Here is a 10,823-nt window from a genome sequence, read left to right on the forward strand (position 1 = left end):
TAATTTCATCATTTCTTTTGTATTAGTAACTATAAGTTATAATAAATTATTTACAACAGTTTAGTGAAGTTTAACAGAAATATTATTCTAACTTAGTGTTTAAACTTTTTAAATTTATAATACCATCATTTATTTTAGTCCTAACCGAAAAAAAAACTTATTATTATTTTTTTAGATTAAAACAAAATCATACCCTTTTGCTATTTTTTGGGATTTTTTTCATTTCGCGAAATTTCCCGCGTAAAAATTTTTCGAGGGCTTGAGCCATTATATAGACATCGTCACCTTCCTGTTTTAATAATAATTTTTTAAATATCCCCAAAATAAGCATCAACAAATTTTATTGTAATGTTTTCATTAGGAAGCAATCAAATTTTTTTGATGAGACAAGTATTTAAAACAATATTTGCAAGTTTTTGCAATTAATATTCAAATCAAAACATATACCGACTAAAAATGGACATAATTTATATCAGTTTTGTGTTTCAGTTATTTTTACTTGACAATTACCCTGTTGTATGTATAGCAGTTTTTCAGCATCAAAGTAAAATCTTCCATACATTCTTGAGCGTCACTGTACTTATCTGTCTGTAGATTTTCCTCTATAGTTTTCATGCACATTGGTTCTTTGATGATGTCGAAGTAGTCCTTAAAAATTATTGAAATGTTTTACTTCAGACGTACATTAGCATAAGATTTTATACTTGGCATAAAAATAAATTTGACTAAAAACTATTGTGGATTGTAAAAAACTTTAAAGATTTGAACACATAAAACTTTTAACACAGTTTCATAGCTAAAATTAAAAGTAAGCATTTCAGTTTTTGATATCATGATAAGTGTATAAGCATATCAGGTAGTACGAAGAGAGCATTAAACAATCTTAATCAAGCAAAATTTACTATAATAATAAAAAAAATAGTTGGAAACTATTTCTTCCACCTTACCTCGTGTCACTGCCGATTTTGTATGAAATTATTAAAATATTTTCAAACTCCGAAGAGCTGTTTATACTTCATGGGCAGCGAATCGTTTTTAGTTAGATAAAATTTTTGCGTAAAAAAATAATTTTCATATGAATCATAATTGATATTATAAATTTGAATTAATTTAGTTCAAGATTTTCATAAGTTGAACGAGTTTTAAGTATATTTTACAAAATTTTTCTTCCGTTGAAATATTCTACGAAAAGGATACAAATTCATTAAATAAAAAACTTACATCTAGTCCATATTTGACTGTATCAACAGGGTTATGAAATGGCCAGCTATATTGATGCTTGTACAAAGCTGGCAATATATGTTTCTCAATGAACTCAAGTTGGTTGTTTGACATAACGTAGTTTTTAAGTAAATAGTTCTGTCAGTTTTATAATATCAGTTTTTGTTGATTATAAAAACGTTTAAAGTTTCGTATCTGAGCTTTGTAAACTTTTAATCGTTGAAAGTTGTACGTCATAATTTATTACAGAACTTCATAGTATAGAAATATATTGAGTAGAAATGTATAAAATCATCAATTAAAAAAAAGACTAAGAAACAATGTTGTTAAAAGTATGAACATTAGTTTTATCTGACTATTGTTATTTACTACTTTCTATAATCTTTACCTAATATTGACTCTATTTATCCAAAGATTGTATATCTTTGTGTATCTAATATAGGGAGATTAAAATGGAAAATTAAATTTATCTAGTCATTTATAATCTTTTTTTATTTGCCTATTAAATAACTATCTTTGTGGTTTAATAAGATATTATTTATGTATAGTTTTGTATGGATATTTTTTAATTTATAATAATTTTTTTACAATCAAACAACATATTAAAATTTTAACATCGCTTTAAATTAAGCTTAAATTTAAATATAACAATATAATCTTTTTTTAAGCATAATTGTCAATAAGTTATGATTTTATTATACATTATACAAATTAACAAAAATTAAGTTCTTTTCTACTACAGTGTTTATTCATTTATCCGGACAGTTTCAACATAGAAGAAAATTTAAAAAAAATTCATAGTTAAACGCAAAAAACTTCAAATACACAATACTTGTCTTATAAATTACTTTAAGTTAGTTCAGTACAGCTATATTCTATTTTTCAAACTTTTTCTAAACAGACTTTTATACTTTATGACGTAACTATTTTTTGTTAGACTTTTCAAATTCATTATATATTACTTAAATTACTCTACAATATTCATAGTTTTTAGCAATGTTATTCTGAAGAGAGCTAAACGAAATTAATAAATAAACTTTTTTCGAAAATAAGTCAGTTATGTTTAAACTTTTTAATTAAAACCAGTACCAAAACAAAACTATTCAAATAAACTATATAAGTTATTAAAAACCTTTGTATGAAATGTAAGTCAGCGTAAACTTTTTTTTTTTTCAAGTATTTCTTAAAGTATGACATTAAGTATTTTATTTAAAGTTTTACTATTTTTTAGTAAATGAATGTATAACAGTTCTTTAATGTTTAATTTTTTAATTAAGATAACTTTTTGTTTAAGATGAGGTGCATGACAATTATTTTTATTAAGTTATAGAAATTTGACACACTCAACATACCAGGTTTTAGAAATGGACAAGACATATAAAATAAAAAGTTTTAATTATTATTGAAAATAAACTAGAAAGTTTGTAAAATGGCAAACAAAAAATGTGCAATAGTCTCTTATAATGGAACAGTCTAGCATAGGCAGGTCGACTTTGTACCATATTTTGAAAAAAGTTTAAAAAGCAGAAAAAGGGGATTTAAACTTTTATTATTTGTTATGCATTGCTTAATATACATTGCTTAATATACATCAGTTAAAATATTTTACGAAAAAATTTAGTTTTAGTACTTATCCGAAAAGTGTTTTACCGGACACGTTTACAAAAAATTCTTGCTAAATATGTCCGGTCCGGATAAGTGAATAAGCACTGTATTAATTAAAATATATATTTTTCTTTAAATCACTTTTACATACGTTATATTATTTAAAAGTAAAACTACATCAGAATAAAAACTACAGTTTGTCTTTATTATTAGAATTTTTTTCAATTTAAGACAAACAAAGTATTTATTTAATGCCTTGTTAATGCGTTAAGAGGTTTTTACACATTTAAATATTGAAAGTGAGTATTTTATTTGAATTGAATAATTAAAAATTTATATAAGCTATAGCTTTTCTAGTAAAAAACAACTTTTCCAATATAACAAAAATAAATAGTAACTAAATTTCCTTATTATCCATTCAGTCTTAACTGTTTGTTTTGTCTGTTTTTTTTTTTGTTTAAAATGTTTTTTATTCATTTAGAGAGATAGTTTTACGTTACTTTTTATTATTAAAGATTTATATAATTTATATTCTCTTTTAAACAAAAACTAGTCTTTTTTTGTAAACTAATAGTTAGAGCAGGTGGAATTACATATCATGAATATTACTTGCTTGACCCTCAAAAAACAAATACCATTGCAGAGGACTAATAAGTCTGATTTTTTTCTACCTTACAAAAAATAAATAAAATTACTTAAAATATAGCTTTTGTTATTTATCATTTTATTATATACTACTCAAAATTATTATGTATTTGTTTTTACCATAACACTTTAACTATGCATTGCATTATATGCCTCAGTTTAATTATTGTATGAAATAATAGTTTTTTTGTAGTTATCCGGAATTTTGGTTATCCGGACATGTTTACAGAAAAATCTTGCCCAACACGTCCGGATAAGTGAACAAGCACTGTACTTACCCGGAAAAATGTTTTACCGGACACTTTTACAAAAAGTCCGGAAAAGTGAACAAGCACTGTTTTAATTAAAATAGATATTTATCTTTAAATCACTTTTCCATACGTTATATTATTAAAAGGTAATCTACATCAAAATAAAAACCAGAATTTGTCTTTATTAATATTTTTTATTTTCAGTATAAAACTATTAAAGTATTTATTTGATGCCTTGTTAATGCGTTGAGATGTTTTTACACATTAAAATATTGAAAGTAAGTATTTTATTTGAAAAAATAAGTATAAACTATAGCTTTCCTAGGAAAAAAATAGTTTTTTAAATAAAACAAAAGTAAAGTACTAGATTTTCTTATTATCCTTTCTGTCTTATCATAAATAAACAAAACTCAAGAACAAAAAAAAAATTATGTTAATTTTTTTACTTAATGTACATCCTTTAACGCAAACTCCAACAAAGTATTGAAATAAAATAATAATTAATTAAAATTTAAATAAAAAATGGTTATAAAAAAAGTCCATTTTGTTACCACTACTTTTAAGCAGGGGTGCGCAGCCTCTTTTAAAGAAGATGCAAGATATATCCGAAAAATTCTTCGTGTCCTGCTTGGTTTAAAAATTTTACTATTGTATCATAACTATTCGTTTTAAATCAAAATTGTTTTAAGTTCTAATAAAAGTATTCATTTACCAGCAGTATGCACTATCAAGCTTGGTTACGAGAATTACAGAAATAAAAAGTACTGAAAACTGAACTTTTGTTTGAAATTGAGATACCATTTTGAGTGATTGTGGCGATTTTCTATGACAAATGTGGTTTTATTTACATTAAATTGAAGTTAAGATTACACTTTAAATTGTTCGTTATAAAATTTTATTATATATTTTTTTCAAATGTCGCTTGCTTAAGACTTTTCTATCTAAGTGTATTTAAGAGAAAGAATGTCTGTCAGGATGAACTTAAAAATAAATTTCAAGTTTTGTGATAAAAAAAAATTTTAACCAAAATAACACAAAAATAAAACAATGTTTTTGCTGTTGTTGATTTATTATAAATTGAAATGTCTATTTCATGATAACAAATATTACTTTTATTCAATTTCTATAAGAAAAAAATGTATTTAAACAAGGTATAAAATTTTACTAAAAAATATGGAATGTATAGATTAAGCTTATAAATTTTAATCAAGTTTTTTACAGTATGGTGAAGCAGAATTCCGCAAACTTATAAGTTCAAAATCTAGAAACTGATGATCTTATTTTAAGTTTTAAATTATATTGACTACGACATTGTTAAAAAAATACTTTTCTTTAAAACTGTCGTCTTAACTTGATTTAATGTCGTTATTCATCTTTAAAAGACTTATAATTACAATTAGATCAAGCCAAATTTCCATAATCAAAGTCTACAAAATTAACAAAGCATGACATTTCAAATTCAAACAAACAAACATTTATTAAGAATTAAAGATTTAGCTTGAATAGCAACATTAGAGTTCTGAGTACCCCAAATCTTGATACAAAAAACAGTTACGAGATTTCCATCAGCCAAACAATTGTTTAAGTAAAGTATTTCAAATTAAAACAAAATATATAATCAGAACTATTTATGCAGGGTTGCCACTCGGTCAAGAAAAGTCAGGAAAAATTTAAAAAAATGACAAAAGTCAGGAAAAGTCAGGAAAAAATTGGGGGTTTTGAAAAAAAGTCAGGAAAAGTCAGGAAATTTGATAAAATTAAAAAAAAGTCAAATTTTGTCTGTTAAAACTTCCAGAATTCTTTGTTTCCAAAGCCTTCAAATGGTAAAAATTAGTAAAAAGTCCTTTGAAGTCAGAAAAAAATTCCAAAGTTTTCCCAAAAATTTACAAAAATATTTAACTTTATTTCCAATGCCTTCATCTGGTATAAATTAGTAAAATATCCTTTATAAAACTGCAGTCTCCTGTATGAAAATTTGATTAAAAGCTAAATATAGTTTCTAGTGTTAGATTATATATTATAGAATAAGTTTAATTTAAGAGTTTGATTTAGAAAAGTCAGGAAAATTTTGGTAAAAAGTCAGGAAAAAGTCAGGAAAGTCAGGAAAAGTCAAGAAGTTTTTCTCAGCTTGATCAGTGGCAACCATGATTTATGGTACCATAAGTAATGGTGACTAAGTAAATTACACTAACACTAAAACTATTTGTTTGTAGGATTTTTTTTTCACCAATGATATTGATTTTAAAAAATTGCAAAAATTATTAAAGAAACAAATTGTAAGCAATAGTTCATCAGTATCTGCTTTAAAATAACCAGATTTACTGTATGATATGTATTTTGAACTAAGAAAATACTTCAAAGCTGCGACTTTTGTTCTAAACAAGTTAACTTAAATTTAGTGTTTGTGTTTGAAAAAAGTTTAGCTCTAATGTTGAGGTTGTGAGTTAGACTTTATGCATACTTCAAAATTCTGTGGTATAGGAGTTAAAAGTTTGTTATAGTCTCAAATTAACTCATCTGTTAAGTGTGTTTTGTTCTTATGAACTCAAACTTTTATTTTTTTACAAAATTTGAGCATTACGTTTACTAAATGCTTTAAAGTTTGTTAAGTTTTTGAGAAACAGACTTTTAGATTTTTTCAAAGTTACACAACTTCAAGAAAAAATTTTCATATCTGCCTTCAAATACAAAAAAAAACATTTTTTTTTCTGTTTTAAAAAACCTACTTTAGTTTAAGTATAAAAAATATATTACACTTAGACAAGGTACTGCCACTATTTAGGAAATTTAACATGTATAACAACTATAACAAATGAGTATTACTTGGTAACATATTAAAAGCCATTTTGGTAATTATGCATTAATGTTTGCTTTTGAAGCAGGTACTCTTTTTACCGTGAGTCATATTAGCTGTTCAAAAGCCATAGAGATAATTTCTGTAGAAAAAAAAGATTTAGCCAATAACTAAGCTTATTTGCCTATTGATTAAATAACTTATTTTGAATATTTATTTTAAGGTATTCGACACACGTTTTCTTGTTTTGCACAGCTGGATAGGCATAGTTGCCAGATCAATTTTAAGAACATCGCCAAAATTTACTCAAGCATGACAATTTTAAGTTAAAGCAAATACATATTCAGTATTCAGATTTTTTTTCTAGACCTCATGCATTATCTATATAAGATCGGCATTTAATTTAACAAAACAACAATGTTAGATATTTTTATTTTATTTTTATATTTTTTACAGCTTTAATTGTGTTTGTATTTATTGTACATTTACTTTCAAATTTTTATACATTGCTTTTAAAAGTTTTTTTAGTTTTTATTTTCTTTTATCACTCAAGTTTTCTAAACGGTAGTTAAAAAAAAAAGTTAGAGTGATTGAAGAATTTAAAAAACATTTAAAATAAATGTATCAAATAAAATTTAAAATTCAAAAATGATAAAATTAATCAATAACTTAGAAATTAGGTTGATGTGATGTAGAAAAATCCGTCATTTAACAAAAAAAAACCACTGAAAGCAAAATAATTATAGAAGTAAAAACTATATATTTGTTTGTTTAGTTTATGTCAATAGATAATTTTAAAGTCGACAATGAACAACACAAACACAGCAAGTTGTGATTATATCTAACAACTATAATTTAAAAAAAAATAAATCCCTTACAAGTCGAATATAAAGTATTTTATAATAAATTTTAAACAGCAATTTTACTTAAGTACTTAAGTCACTTAAGATAGTTACGATTATAGTGCACTTAAAACCTCAACTATAACCAATGATAAATATTTTTTAACTGATACTAAGCAATATTTAGGGCTACTCTATATTTTCTTTATATATCTGTGACAACTTTATATAAAATTAAAATTAACAAAGTTTTTAGACCTTATTAATGCATTGAGCTGTTTTTAAACATTAATTTATTGAAAATAAGTATTATAATCAAACCAAGTTAGTTTAAACTTATATAAGCTTTCCTAGATTAACTTATTCCTAGTAAAAAATAGTTTTTTGAAATATAACAAAAGTATATAGTCACTAAATTTTCTTATTATTCATTCAGTCTTGTCATAAATAAACAAAACTCAAAAACATAAAAAAATAATAAATTTTAAGTTAATTTTTTTACTTAATGTACAAACTCAAATGCAAACTCCACCAAAGTATTAAAGTAAAATAAAAATTAATAACAATTTAAATAGAAAAAGTTTATAAAAAAGTCCATTCTGTTGCCACTACTTTTAAGCAGAGGTGGGCAGCCTCTTTTGAAGAAGATAAAACATTTATCAGAAAAAATCTTCGTGTCTCGCTTGGTTTAAAAAATTTCACTGTTTAATCATAATTTTTTTTTTATCGAAATTTAACAAATTGTAAAGTAATCATTTACGAGCAGTGTGCACTACTGGGTAGGTTTACAAGATTTCTAGAAATAAAAAGTTCTGAACACTGAATATACTTTCAATTAAAATTTAAATATCATGTTGAGTATATATGGCGATTTTCACTAACAAATATGCTACTATTCCCATTAAATTCAAGTTAAGATCAATTTTAAATTATTTGTTAAAAAATTTTTATCTAATCGGTTTTTCCAAATGTCGCTTGCTTGAGACTTCCCTGTCCTAACGTAATTTAAGAAAAAGAATAAGCCTAGGCCAGGATGAACTTGATTTGTAAGTTTTAAGTCTTCTGATACATAAAATTTTAAACCCGGAAAAGACAAACAATAAACAACATTATTGTAGTTGTTGATTTAATATAAATTGAAATGTCTATTTCATGATCGTAAACATTACTTTCAATATAAATTTTTAAAGAGAAAAAAATATGTTTAAACAGTGTATAAAGTTGTGTTTAAAAATAATGGAATTTATATATTGAGCTTTAATACAAAACTTTAATTAAGTTTTTTACATTAAGATAAAGCAGAATTCTGCAAATTTATAAGTTCAAAATTTAGAAACTGATGATGTTGTTCTAAGTGTTAGTATTATATTGACTACGACATTGTTTTAAAAAAATCATTTCTCTCTACAACTGTCGTCTTAAAAAATGTTAATGTCGTTATTCATGTTTAAAGAGATAATATATTATATTAGATTTGGCCAAATTTCAATAACCAAAGGCCACACAGTTACTCAAGAATGACATTTCAAATTAAAACAAACGTTTATTCAATATTCATTGTTCAGCTTAGATAGCATTATAGCGTTCTGGATACCTACTACAAAAAACAATAACCTGTTCTATCAGCCATACATTTATTTAAGTAAAATATTTCAAGTTAAAACAAAGAAACCATTTTGAACTTTTTCTGCTACCGTAAGTAATGTTGACTAAGTATATTACACTAACATATTAACTGTTTGTTTAAAGAATTTTCTTTCTCACTAATTATATTGTCTTTATTCACATGATTAAGAACATTACCAAAATGAAACATTAAGCTATAAACGTATATAAAAACAAGTTTTAAGCATAAATTCATCAGTATTTGGTTTAATATAACTAAATTTACCGTATGATATCTATTTTGAACTAAGAAAATACTTCAAATCTGCAATTTACGTTCTAAAAAAGCTTACTTAAATTTTGTGTTAAATAAAGTTACCATCTTTAATATGATATTTATCTTTTCTGCCATCAAATACATAAAAAAACTTTTTTTTTCTTTATTAAAAAACATACCTTAGTTTTAGGGTATAAAAAAACACTAAGACAAGACTATTTAACAATTCTAAAATGTAGAGATATTGTTTTAGATTTCAATTCATCCTACTTTTTTAATTTTCTCACAAACTCAGACTAGCTTGTTGTAATTCAAATTGGCTTTTTTATTTAAAGAGAGGCAACCCTGTAATAGTACAACTTAAAGTTTTAAAAAAGTTAGCTCATAAAATTCACAACTTAACTATCTTAAACTGATTCTTAACTTTTAACTTTGAATTTTCAAGCATTTATACTGACAGTGACGAGTCTTAATCCTTACAATATGCCATTAGTTATAGTTTTAAATATATTTATAAAAACAAAACTTCTTTCTATAAAAGTTATTCTAAGAAATTCAGAAATTTTACAGCATTTGTTGTACTTTTTTTAGAAACTCACGAATTATTTTTTTTACAAAACCTAAAACTTTGCTTGTATTACTATAACCAGATTAAGCCTTACACGTTTTAATAAATTCCTAACTGTTGAGAGGAAAAAGATTTTTCTGCAATCCACCAAAAATAAAATAAATATAATGAAAACCTACATAAATCAAGTATTATTATAACGCATTTAAAATTGTTTATTTCACGAAAGTTGGCTTGTATCTAAAAATATATATTTGTAATCATAAAGCTTTGTTTAAAAAATAGTCTTGTAATAAAATACTTTTTATTGTTCAGTTGTTACAGTTTTTTATCTTCAAATGGTATCTATGTTTAAGATATGCAACTGAAAACTATTTGCAATGAATAATAACTAACATTGGATAAACTGTATTGTTTATGATTAGGTATGTTTTAAATTTTACTTGAATGTTTATATATAACTTACTCTTTAACAAATAAAAGCCATGTAGTTAGGGATCCAAATTTTTAAAGATCAAAATAGAGTGTGAAATAAAGCACAATTTAAAAAAAATCAATCGGATAATTAATACACTTTGACTGTTTTATAACCAAACAAAAAAGGATTTTGCACAATAATGTATTAATTGGTAACCAAATTACAAACTATGAAAAACTTACACTTTATATAAAAAATATTAATAAAAAAAACTTTATTATTGTCTTTAAAATTTTTCTATTGTATTATCATGAAAGTTTTAAATACTTAGATGTCTATACTAAATACAAACACACATTTTAAACAGAAATATTTTAGTAAAATAAAGGAAGTGTTGGTAACAACATAATAGATTATTTTCAAAAAGTTAAACTAATATAGTGCATGAGCTAGATTGTAAATTAAATAGAAGTTATATAATTTAACTTTTAAAAAAAATTAAAACAGCCCGAGTTTTTTTTCATCCTAGTCTGAGGTATCCTAATCAACTAACAACTTTAGTAATATATTTTTGGACTGTTTGTGAAAAGACTGTTT

Source organism: Thalia democratica, chromosome 2, assembly GCF_965202585.1.
Source record: "Thalia democratica chromosome 2, ktThaDemo2.hap1.1, whole genome shotgun sequence".
NCBI lineage: Eukaryota > Metazoa > Chordata > Thaliacea > Salpida > Salpidae > Thalia > Thalia democratica.